This window comes from Camellia sinensis, chromosome 15 (assembly GCF_055761805.1).
Source record: "Camellia sinensis isolate YWXY chromosome 15, ASM5576180v1, whole genome shotgun sequence".
Classification (NCBI taxonomy): Eukaryota; Viridiplantae; Streptophyta; class Magnoliopsida; order Ericales; family Theaceae; genus Camellia; species Camellia sinensis.
Window position 1 is genome coordinate 142,039,518 of NC_138975.1, and position 12,528 is coordinate 142,052,045.

Here is a 12,528-nt window from a genome sequence, read left to right on the forward strand (position 1 = left end):
TTTCTTAAAAACTTTCAAAAACAAAATGTTTTGTGCGGTCTTGCGAAGACCTGTGTGGAATCGCTCTTGAGATTGTGCAGCCTAGGATCGCTCTCAGCCTCGAGACTCAACCCCTTCGCTTCCAAACCTTGAACTTGAAATCAGAAGGTTCGACGGTCAACTACGATGTGAGGCCTGTGTGGCTAGATTTGAAGCAGCCCTCGAACAAGAGGCACCAAAGTCAGGTCAAGAAGATCAGATCTCATCAGAAGAAGCTTACAAAGCAAAGCAGCAGCCATTCTCCTGGATTTAGATGACTCCAGGATCTCAAAACCATTTGGCATGGACTTGTTATACTTTTACCCTTGAGAGGCTCGCTGGGCCGAAAACCCGGAAGGGCGACCCAGACAAAAGTTAGAGCAAGAGAAAAATACAAAAAAAGAAGAAGCAAAAAATGCAAAAAGAAAAAAAAAAAGAACAAAAAAGAAAGATGCAAAGAAAAGAACGAAAAAAATCAAAAAAGGAAAAAGAAATGAAAAGAATTGAAAAGAAGAACAAAGCTCGCAAGGTCGAAAACCCGCAACGGGCGCCTTGGCAAAAGTTAGAGCCTAAAAAGGAGAGGTTAATACCCGAGTGTACCTTAACCCCGAACTACGTAAGGCTTGATTCCCATCTTTGGGATACGTAGGCAACTTCATTCTGAAGTCCAGCCGTAAAACACTTCAAACTCAATCATGTCCATGTAATGGTTCTGATAATCTTTGCCTTCTCTATATCTGAGAGTCTGGTTGCGTTCGTCGCTCTAAGGACTGACTACAATACACTACGGTGCCATTCAGACAAGGGGCAACTTTCCGTTGCCATTCAATGCACCGCGGTGTAATTCAAACAAGGGGCAACTTTCCGTTGCCATTCAATGCGCTGCGGTGCTATCCAAACAAGGGGCGACTTTCCGTTGCCATTCAGAACGCCGCAGTGTCATTTCAAACAAGGGGCAACATTCCGTTGCCATGCAGTGTCCTTCAGACAAGAGGCAATTTTCCATTGCCATGGATCCGAGGTTGCGCATCTCAAGAGTAGGTTCCGTACTCGTTGAGCAGTGGTCATTTGCAAAAATAGTTTTTGAGAATTTTTACTAAGGTTGACTAATCTTCTCGAAAAGTATTCCATTTTCAAAACTGGACCATTTCTTGGACCCAAAAAAGGAAAACTCTCAGTGTTCACTGCCTAACTTGCATGATTTTAAATCAGAAAATTGAACAAATATGTTAATCTAACTCTCATTTTGGTCAAAATTTTTTAGGAGAAAACTAAAACTAAAATGGTCAAAATGATGAACTACTGGCACAGTTGAGTTAGGCTTCCTGCCTTTTCCCCACTGCCAACATACTTGCCAGAAGGGCACTCTACCCGCCAAAAAAGGGGATAACCGAAGTTAACAACAAATGGCTGAAAGTTCTCTCATCCTCCAAGCAGCGAGGTATCAAGCCGAGTGCGAAGCACGATTTGGAATGGATCGAGATGCTCCATTCCCTCATCCGGCGCATCAACAGATGTCACCGAAGGAAATAGCCGCGAGCTGATTATGTTGGGCATGAGCCCGCAATTTCCTGTTCATCCATCAACCACCCAGGGGAGGGATGAAAGATGAGAGATTGAAGAATAGAGAGATGTGTGATGAGAGAAAAAGTGAGAAAAGGGCTTTTTCAGAAAAACAGAGCTTGAGGGCCGAGTGATGTGAGGATTACAAATGAGAGAGGGTGGGGAACACTACCCGGTGAAACAGGCTCCCTGTGCACGTCTGAGTGTCGTGTCTTTTTGTTTTATCTCGATTCTTGTTTTGAGTCGTTTTGAGTGTTACTCGATGTGTCTAGGTTGTGTGCCTTTTATTTCCTTGTTGCGTCGTTTTGCTGCGTTCAGTCATAGGCTCAATACTTGGTCGAAAGCTCATCTCTGAATTTCAAAAACAAAATCGTTTTGTGCTCCGAGTGCCATGCCATTCTCCACATTTGTGCAAAACAAGATTCGTTTTTTTCATAAAACCGCAGGGTTCAACCCAGGTCATGCGAGAACAGTAGAACTAGGACCTATTTGAAGCTATATGGGTTCCAGACTACAAAGCAAAAGCAAAAGAGGAAATGTCGGGTATCTGAGTTTGTTTCAACTTCAGTAAGTTCCGAGACTACATCCCGTGTGTGCCTCTTCAAGTCTTGCCAAGGCTCCGAAGTATGAGTGTGCCTCTACCTCAAGCTCAAGATCAAGTCTGCTTCAAGCCAAAATGGTAATCAGAAGTGCTCTCCCTGAGTACCATTCCCCGCCAGAGGCATCTTGGCCGTGTTCGCAATGAGTTCCTAGGAGACCAACTGCGACGGTGGAAACTAGAGTTCGAATGGCCGATGCCTAGAACGTAAAGGTTCGGGATTTCCGAGACCAAAGTCTGGTTTAAATACCCAGAGGCATGCCCTCGGCTTGAAATCTGTATGGCAGCCCCATAGATTGAGATAGCATGTGAATGCGCCTCGATTCTGGATACTGAATCAACCTAGCCTGTCACCCCGTTGGAGAATAGGGAAAGTTGTGAACATGGCCAGGAAGGAAAGGTAGTAACTGCGGTTTGGAAGTACAATCAAGAAAGTGCAAGGAGAACCCACTCTTTTCAGTTCAAAATGTTTCTGCGGAATTTTCAACTCATATCTTCGATGTGTGGCTCATCGTCAGTCGGCATGCACGAGGTGTATCCTTTTTGGAATATATCGTGACCCCTCCGAGAGGTAAATCGGAGGTTGCGTTTGGAATTTGGTCTACTTAAGGCTTGTATTCCCTTATTCGGTATTTTTGTTTCAAACGGGTGTTGTTACGCGCGTTCCACTGGCATTGTTGTGCTCATTCGTTGCATTGTTATGCACATCTATCTAGCATTGTTATGCTCATTCATTGCATTGTTATGCACATCTATCTAGCATTGTTATGCTCATTCCTTGTATTGTTATGCGCATCTATCTGGCATTGTTATGATCATTCGTTGCATTGTTATGCACATCTATCTAGCATTGTTATGCTCATTGCTTGCATTGTTATGCACATCTTCTAGCATTGTTATGGTCATTACTTGCATTGTTATGTACACTTCACCTGCATCATTATGCACCTTTTCACTTACAATTCTTATCTTTCCTCTCTTGCATGTGATATGCTGAAAGGTTTTCTCTTGCGTGTGATACGCTGAGAAATTTATCTTTCCTCTCTTGCATGTGATATGCTGAGTAGTTTTCTCTTGCGTGTGATACGCTGAGAAATTTATCTTTTCTCTCTTGCATGTGATATGCTGAGCAGTTTTCTCTTGCGTGTGATACGCTGAGAAACTTATCTTTTCTCTCTTGCATGTGATGTGCTGAGCAGTTTTCTCTTGCGTGTGATACGCTGAGAAATTTATCTTTTCTCTCTTGCATGTGATATGCTGAGCAGTTTTCTCTTGCGTGTGATACGCTGAGAAATTTATCTTTTCTCTCTTGCATGTGATATGCTGAGAAGTTTTCTCTTGCATGTGATACGCTGAGAAACTTATATTTTCTCTCTTGCATGTGATATGCTGAGAGGTTTTCTCTTGCGTGTGATACGCTAAGAAACTTATCTTTTCTCTCTTGCATGTGATGTGCTGAGCAGTTTTCTCTTGCGTGTGATACGCTGAGAAATCTCCCTTTTCTCTCTTGCATGTGATATGCTGAGCAGTTTTCTCTTGCGTGTGATACGCTGAGGAATTTGCCTTTCTTCTCTTACGTGTGATACGCTGAGAAGTTTACCTTCCCTCTTTTGCGTATAATACGCTGAAAGGTTTACCTTCTTCCTCTCCTATGTGTGATACGCAGAGAGATGTTGTGTGTTAGACTCTGGGTATTCTCGGTAGTCGATTTTAGCCTTCTCCACGTGAGACGCAGTGAGAATTGCATAATTTTCTTACATCCTTCTGCATGAAATGTAGTTAGATTTGTATTCGCTTGCTTAAAACTGCTGCATGGTATGCTTCATTACAGCTCTCTTTGCATAATCATAAGTTATGATCAGCTGCTTGCGTATCATTTTCATTTTGCCCCTGCCTGCGGGCACATCTCTGTTTATCTTGCCTGTTTGTCTAAGTCTTCGGCCTTGTCAAAAATGGGTCGTCTCTGGGCTTTGACATTCACTCCCGTCACTTATGACTTCCGAGTTCTGTCAAAGAGGGGCAACTGTAGACACCCCATTTTTGACCGACCTTAAGACTCAGATATCACCAGTTGAGCACTCGGTGATATTGCATAACGTGCTCGTTCAGAAGTTTCAGAGTCTTGGCTGCGAGCCCCGCCTCCGGATTTCCGAACCCTCTTCTGTGCCTTGTCTCGGTTTGCGAACCAGACTCGGTTTTCTCTGTTTCTTTTCCTGAGGGAAGGGAGAGGTCTCGTAGACTATCTCTCAATGTCCGTAGGCTACATTTGGTGGCCGTAGGCCAATTTGCCCATTTCGGAGTCCGGTTCCCGGTTTTCGGAGCCGTCAGGCCGTGTGCCTCGGTTCGGGACCGCTTAACCATCTCCTATTGCTCTGATTTTTGGCATACATCTTATTTCATCCATTTTGAGGGACACTGGGGGCTGAGAAACCCACTTCGAGGTCGAATACCATTTTCGGTGCTTAACAGCCCATTTTCGGGACCCCGAACTGCGTGTTTTGGCTCCGGAACGTTCGTTTTGCAACGGTTTTCGCTCATTTTTGGTAGGTACCTCTGTTTTATCACAGGGAAGGTCACTGAAGGGTGGGAGACCAGCAATTGTTGCAGCAACCAGTTATTTCTCTTCCGGAGCCTCCCGGCGCCCGTTTTTCGCACTTCCGGGCTAATGTTGAATACCTTAGGGGTAGTGTTGCCAACTTTCAACCACATATCTGTGATCTACACATCTGGGAGGCCACTAAAAGTTGGTGGCTGGCCATTAAGGTCACCTGACCCTTTTGACCCCTTTCTTCCGGGCTAATGTTGAACCCCTTGGACCTTTTTTCTTGAACTTTGAACCACATATCTGTGATGTACACACCTGAGAGGCCCCTAAAAGTTCATGGCCGGCCAGTAAGTCAACTTGACCCTTTTGACCCCCTCTTTCCGAGCCATTGTTGAACCCCTTGGGCCCACTTTCTTGGAACTTCAATTACATGGTTGTGTTGTACACACATAGGGCTACCTTCCCAATATCTGGCCGGCCAGAAAAGCTTGTTGACCCTTTTGACCCCTAGCCAGCCGGCTAGGGGGTGTGGCCGGCCAGCCACCTCCAGCCAAAGTGAGAGGCCGGCCGTGTTCTCCTCACTGTAGCCTTTCCAGCTGTGGGGCAATATCCCCCAGATATTTTCTGTATCCGGGGGATATTTTGGGAGAGAGTTTTGCTCTCCAATTCACCCCCCTTTTACACCCCTTTCTTGACCTTATAACCAGCTGAGGGTCTTCTTCTTGGGGGTTAGAAAAATTCCTCTCCAAGCACAAACCCTAAACTCCATTGTCATCCTTCTCAATTCTCCAAAAAACCCTAACTTCTTAACCTTCATTCCTTCTACACCACCAAGCTCTACCACCACCATCTCATTTCCAGCAGCAAGGAGGGATTCTTGAAGGCTAAAGAAGCTCCAAATCAACCCAAGAAGCAACAAAAGCTTGGATCTTTAAGGGTAAGTTACACTTTGATCCTTTTGACCCTTTTCCTTGATCTATTTCTAAGCCTCATTTCTTTTTGGTTTCAAGCTTCGGCCCTAACAGAAAAGGGCCATATTTTGAGCTCATCTTCATTTCTCATTAAGGGCTCAACCCTGTTTGAGCCCTCCATAATACACTTGCTTCATTGACCATCTTGTATGTCATAGTTTTGCATGCTATTTTTGACCCATGAGCAATTTATTTTCGAGCATGTTGTAAACTGATATGAGGCATATTTTGAGCCCCTCTTCAACATTGGAGAAGGGCTCAACATTTTTTGGTGTTTCCATATGTCACTTGTAGTTATATCCCCTATTTGGCCCCATTTTTTGCATAAATTAGTAGCCCTCTTTGCTTCTGTTTTTGGACCTTGATCCGAACTGAAAGTGGTCTTATTTTGGCCTATACTTCATGTTTCATTTACACTTTTTTTCTGTTTAGTGATTATTTTATATACTTCATGTTATAGCGCCTTTTGAGCCTTGTTTTGCATCACATTTTTAGCATGTTTGTATACTGATTTGAGGTCTGCCATATATTGTAAATGTTCATGTTTTTGGTCCCTCTTCAATGTTGTAGAAGGAAATTTTTCAGTTTGGGTTTTGCTTATACCACTTGCTTCATTACCCCTCTTTTGGCCCCTATTCTTGCATGCTATTTTTGCCATACCTCTATTTGCTGTTTGGCCTTGTTTATAACTGGAAAAGTGCTTATTTTGGGGCTGTCTAGCTTCTGTCTTTGCATTGCATATCCATGTTGCGCATGTTTAGCATGGCTATAGGCCATTTCGGGTGCCTAATGTTACATTTCGGGACATTTCCTTGCATTTGGTATCATTTCGTTTCATTTCGGGACTGTTTTCCCCATATTTTGTTGCTGAAATTCCATTAGCATGCTTGCATATCATTTTTGCCATGTTTCGTCATATTTTGCCATCGCCTCGGTTTGCGTGCCCGTGTGCACGCATTTCGAGGCACTCCATTTTTATCCGACGGCATCCGATGTGAGTGTGGCTGAGGCTCACTTATGTTGGTATAAGCCCATTTGTCATTTCCATATCATTTCATCGTATTCTGCCATCGCCTCGGTTTGCGTGCCCGTGTGCACGCATTTCGAGGCACTCCATTTTTTATCCGACGGCATCCGATGTGAGTGTGGCTGAGGCTCACTCATGTTGGTATAAGCCCATTTCTCATTTTCATCATTCTGTCATCGCCTCGGTTTGCGTGCCCGTGTGCACGTACTTCGAGGCATCTCATTTTCATTGTATCTGTCATCGCCTCGGTTTGCGTGCCCGTGTGCACGTACTTCGAGGCATCTCATTTTCATCATTCTGTCATCGCCTCGGTTTGCGTGCCCGTGTGCACGTACTTCGAGGCATCTCATTTTCATTGTATCTGTTACCGCCTCGGTTTGCGTGCCCGCGTACACACATTTCGATGCATCTCATTTTCATGGCATTCCGTCATTTTCTCAGTTTGCGTGCCCAAGTGCACGTATTTCGAGGCATGTCATTCCATAGCATTGTGTATGTTAGGATTGTATATTAGTTGCATTTCATACATATCATGCATATTGCATCATGTCCGGAATAGGAGTTAACCCGGGCACGGGAAACGAGGTACATTTCGTACTCCGAGTAACGGAATGTGTCTCAATTCCCCAATCGCCGACACTCCGGATTATCCATGATGGAGTTAGGTTTTAGCTGTAGTTTCATGTGCATTCATCCTATATTGAGTGGTGCATTTCGACTCTTCGGCCATCATGCCTCGGTATGCGTGATTGGTGGCACGAGGATTGAGACATGCATATATCTGTGCAAATACATTGCTGTGCCCCTTTCCTGCTCTCTGTTGCAGCAAAATCAGGAATCAGCAATTTTCCGGGATTCGGCACGCATTTCGAGGATAACTGCTAAACAGAGGCTAATTGGGGCATTCCGGTGGATTTCCACGCAAGACGATCCGGACATGCATCATCCATCAGAAGCAAGACAGTCCCTGGCTTGCACGCCAGTGTTATTTGCTTTCTTAGTCAATTCATTAATTAATTAGAAATCTGTAATATTCTTTTATTCGGGACTGTAATATTTAGACTGTATTATTTATTCGGACCCTCCGAGGGAGGGCACAACTGTAATAAGTGTGGGTGAGTGTGATGTATGTCTTCCAATCCCACGTCTTTCTCCCTTTTATTTACCCGCTTTTGTTGGTTAGATTAGGGCATATTTAAATTAGCATACAGTATGATAGCATGTTTGCATTCATTCATCTGTTTTGCATATATCGGGCTCGGCACATCATACTAACTGCATTTGTATTTCAATTCCAAGTTGAATACATGATAGTTGTAGCATTTCACATGCCACCTTAGAATAGCCGAGCCTACTGTAAATTGCATTTTGCATGTGTCGCATTAGGCATTTCTGTATATTTAAGATCATGCATGATTTCTAACAAAATTCATATTTTGGCTTGGAGTACTCGGTGAGTTTTTATGCTTTAGCATCCTTGCATGCGTGTGAGTGAATGCCATGATAGCATGCTTACCATGAGGCTATTTGCTTATCTGACATAACTGCCTGAATGCCCGTGGGTGAAGGTTGAGTTATCTGAATTGGAATGAATCATCAAAATGTTTCAAACCTACCTGCGGTTAGCAAACCATTTTCAAAAACAAACATAAAATGTTTTGTTCCAATTCGGGCGACCCGGTCTATACTTATATACTGTGAGCATCACATAGTAACCTAGGCTAATAACCGGAATAAGAACTCACAATGTTTTCAAAAATTGATATCATGGTTAGTAGAGGCCGGTCTATGACCGGGCGAGCGGGGGTGCTCACGAAGTGACCTTCCCCAATCGTACCCAAGTTCCCGAGCCGAGGCAACTTTGGTGATGACGGACACGTGGCCTTTTGGCACCGAGTCAGGGTTTCCTAAATTTCCCAAAATAAAATATTTAGGTGGCGACTCTGTATCTGGCAAAGCAGTCCATGTTTGGTACTACTTTTTTTCAAAAATCAGTTTTCTCAGAACGATTTGCCAGATTTGGACTCTTTGGTTCAGATTAGGAACCGTGACCACATTGAGAGTCCGAGCTGTAGCGAGGTCCCCCGCGGGCTTGTTACAGTACCTTAATCGGAACTACGTAAGGCTTGATTCCCATGTTTGGGATGCGTAGGCAACTTCGTCCTGAAGTCCAACCCCTAACGCTTTCATAGCGTCTCGGTCCATGCAATGGTTTCGATTTCATCCCAAAGCCCAGTCGCCAACACCTTCAAAGTGACTGTGTCCATATATTGGTTTTGACCATCTTCGTCATCTCTGTGTCCAAGAGTTCGACCACCACCAATGAAGACTATTTGCGGACTGTTGCGGCATCATCCAAACAAAGGGCAACTTTCCGTTGCCATGAGTCGTCGTGAGTCGCCATTCAAACCAAGGGCAACTTTCTGTTGCCATCTACCCCTTCCAAGCCAGGGGCAATTTTCCATTGCCTCCAATCCGAGGTTGCGCATCTCGAGGGTAAGTTTCGCGCTTGTTTAGCTCCGGTCATTTGCAAAATAGTTTTTGAAAATTTTTACTGAGGTTGACTATTTTCTCGAAAACTATTCCATTTTCCAAAACTGGACCATTTTCTTGGACCCAAAAAGGAAAATTTTCAGTGCTTACAGCCTGACTTACATGGCTTTCAAATCAAAAATCGAACAAGTATGTTAATCCGACTCTCATCTTGATCAAAACTGTTTTAGTAAAAAACCGAAATAAAAATGGCCAAAATGATGAACTAGGAGCACAGTTAAGTCAGGTGTTCTGTCTTTCCCCCGTCATCGACGTACTTGCCAGGAGGGTACTCCACCCACCAGAAGAAATAGCTGTGAGCTAATGGCATCGGGTGTGAACCCGTAACTTCCTATTCATTCATTAATCACCCCGGGGAGGGATGAAAAAATGAGAGAATAAAGAATAGAGAGGTGTAAGTTGAGAGAAAAAGCGAGACAAAGGGTTTTGAGAGAAAAACCGAGCTTGAGTGCCAGAGTGATGTGAGAATCACAAATGAGAAAAGGGTGGGAAACAATACCCAGAGAAACCGGCTCCTCGTGATCTGAGGTCCCCCGTCTTCGTTAACGCGTCTGTATGTCGTGTCTTTTGTTTTGTGTACCTCAACCTTTGTTATAGGTCTCTTCCGAGCGTGCCTCGTTGTGTTTAGGTCGTGTACCTTTGTTGAGTCCTTTTCCGCTGTATCCAGTTGTGGGCTCGATACCCCGGGTAAGAAAACCTCTTTTCCAAAAGTTAATCGTTTGTGCTCGGAATGCTGTGCCATTCTCTACAATTGGGCGAACCAAAAGAAGGAAGGGAAAATTTGGGGCATCCGAGCATGTTTTAACCCTACCCAGTTTCACCTTTGAAGGCCGTCTTGTCAGACTGGGCTGTTTTGTTTAAAGTTTGCCGTGTGCAGAATAAACCAGGTGTTGGGTTACGGGCTGTATGCAGATTAATCCCCAGTAGAGTAAGGGCTGTGTGTCCAGAATCAGGCAGTGGGTTGCTTGGGTTATTTTGCTGTTAACTGTTTAGTTATCTGATTATTACAGTGCAAGTGTTCAATTTTCAGACAACCAATCAATTTCATTTACATTGAGGTGTAATATGGGGTGATGCAATGCAAAGTATGAAATGTAAAGATATACGGATATAAACACCTTTTTTAGATAAAAAGCCTATTTCATTTCATCATCTTTTCAAATACACAAGTTTTGGAGACAAAAATCTGCCTGCGGCAGTACAAAGTATCCTAACTACCAACAAAAGAGAAAAGTACAAGAAAGAAGAAAAACAACAAAAATCTGTATCCGTGTCAAGCGGCTCCGAGGGCCATCAGTCTGTCCTAGTCCTCTTCCTGGACGAAGGTCCAGGAGCATCATCAGCATCGTCATCAGAGCCCGAGCTAGAACCGCCTCCGGTCTCCTCCTCAGATGACCCGGCCTCTGTCCCTGCCTCGAACTCATCATCGTCATCATCAGGGGTCGGCACCCGAGAACTACTCCCAACATGAGTACGCCCTCCCCTGGTACGGGGATGTGCAGTGTCTCCACGCCCTCCTCGAGCAGGAATAGAAGGCCCAGCCGGAGCACCACCCACCGGAGGAATCTGGAAGGGAGGCTGAAAAGCACAAAAGGTAAATACATCAGAATACTGTGAGCAGTGTATCAGTGCAAGATGCAGTGTACAGTATGAGAATGCCGAGGGCAGTGTATCAGTGCAGAATGCAGTGTACAATGTGAGAATGCCGAGGGCAGTGTATCAGTGCAGAGCGCAGTGTATAAATGCAGTATATGCAGTGTATCAGATGCTGTGAGATCAGTGTATCAGGTGTTGTGTCGTGCATCAGATTATGTGAAGCAGTGTATGAATGGTTTGAGACAGTGGTCAGAAGGACATACCGGAATACTATAGAGGGCCAGGAGGTTAAAGGTCCGCTGTAACATCCCCATCATGGAGGCATGCAACTCCACAGACTGCCGGGTGTACTTGGAGGACGCCTGCAAGAGTATAAGATATATCAGTGTTCTGCGGAATATCAAATAAAATGAAATGCAAATGCAAATGCAAGATGCAAAATGATGTAATACATACCGGAGGCAAGTCGGGGATACCGGCTAACTCATGACCAGCCGGGGGAGGAGCAAAGGGGATCTGGTAGGTCGCCCCCATCCTGCCCTCTATATGACAGTACAGTGGGCAAGGCGGGCCAGCCAGTCCCCCGTCCCCCCCGAGCTCCGCTCCTGCCATGCACTCGAGCCCTCCTCGATGTGCCCGCTCCAGCCCCAACTCCCGCTCCAGCTGCCGGCGCCGCTGGCCTCTCCCCCTCAGCTCGGCGACCACCGCTCAAGGGTCGCATAATGTAGGTTCGGACGTACTCTGCGTAGTCGCCCCTTGCCTCTGTGATGCTCCTCACCCCAGTCGACGGTGAAGTCCCTCATCTGCTCAAGAGAGAACCCCTCTGTATGCCTCATATGCTTAGGAGGCGGACCCGGAACTATCTGCTCTTGTAAACCCAAGGTCTGACGCAAGAAACGCTCGCCCAGGTACCAAGCCCGACAGACTGGGCCCTCCAACAAAATCCGGCAACGGGCAGTCTCCTCGGCGCCCTCATAGTGATCCCTCACCACAGCCGGTAACGGAGCCCAAGGCTGCCAGGTGATCTGAAAATAATGTGCAGTTTATTATCTACCGTTATTGAAAATATACGGTGCGAAGCAAAGCCAAAATAATAATAAACTCTAAAGTTGAACATACCTCCGCGGCGGTGATGGTGTCGAAGTATCGGCGGAAGAAAATAAGAGACTCCCGTGGTCTCCGCACGCATCGCACATCGAAGCGATGAAAGAAGGGGACGCCGAGTGGGATCTCCTCATCGGGTACTGGGGCAAGCCTAGGAAAGTAGGCATACACCCACAACTGCAGAACAGATATCAGTATGACTATCAGATAAGGCAGAATACAGAATAAAGCAGAAATAGCATAACCGTGTGTTGTGCAGGGTATTGTGCGGAATGTACAGTGTGCGCAGTATACAGTCAGTGTAAAGCAGAGTATATATGTGCCGGGTGTGTAGTGTACAGTCAGTGTGGGGCAATGTACAGTATATGTGCAGTGTGCAGAATACAGAAAGCAGGAAGCAGAAATGTAAAAAGGGAAGAGGACGTACCTCCCAGGCTCGCCAGTAGCCACTGAGAAGCTGTCCGCTGAGGCGGGAAGAAGAGCTCATATAACCATACAAAGTGGCAAGAGCGGCGCCATCCTAGTTATAATGGCGGATCTGCCTGACGTCCAC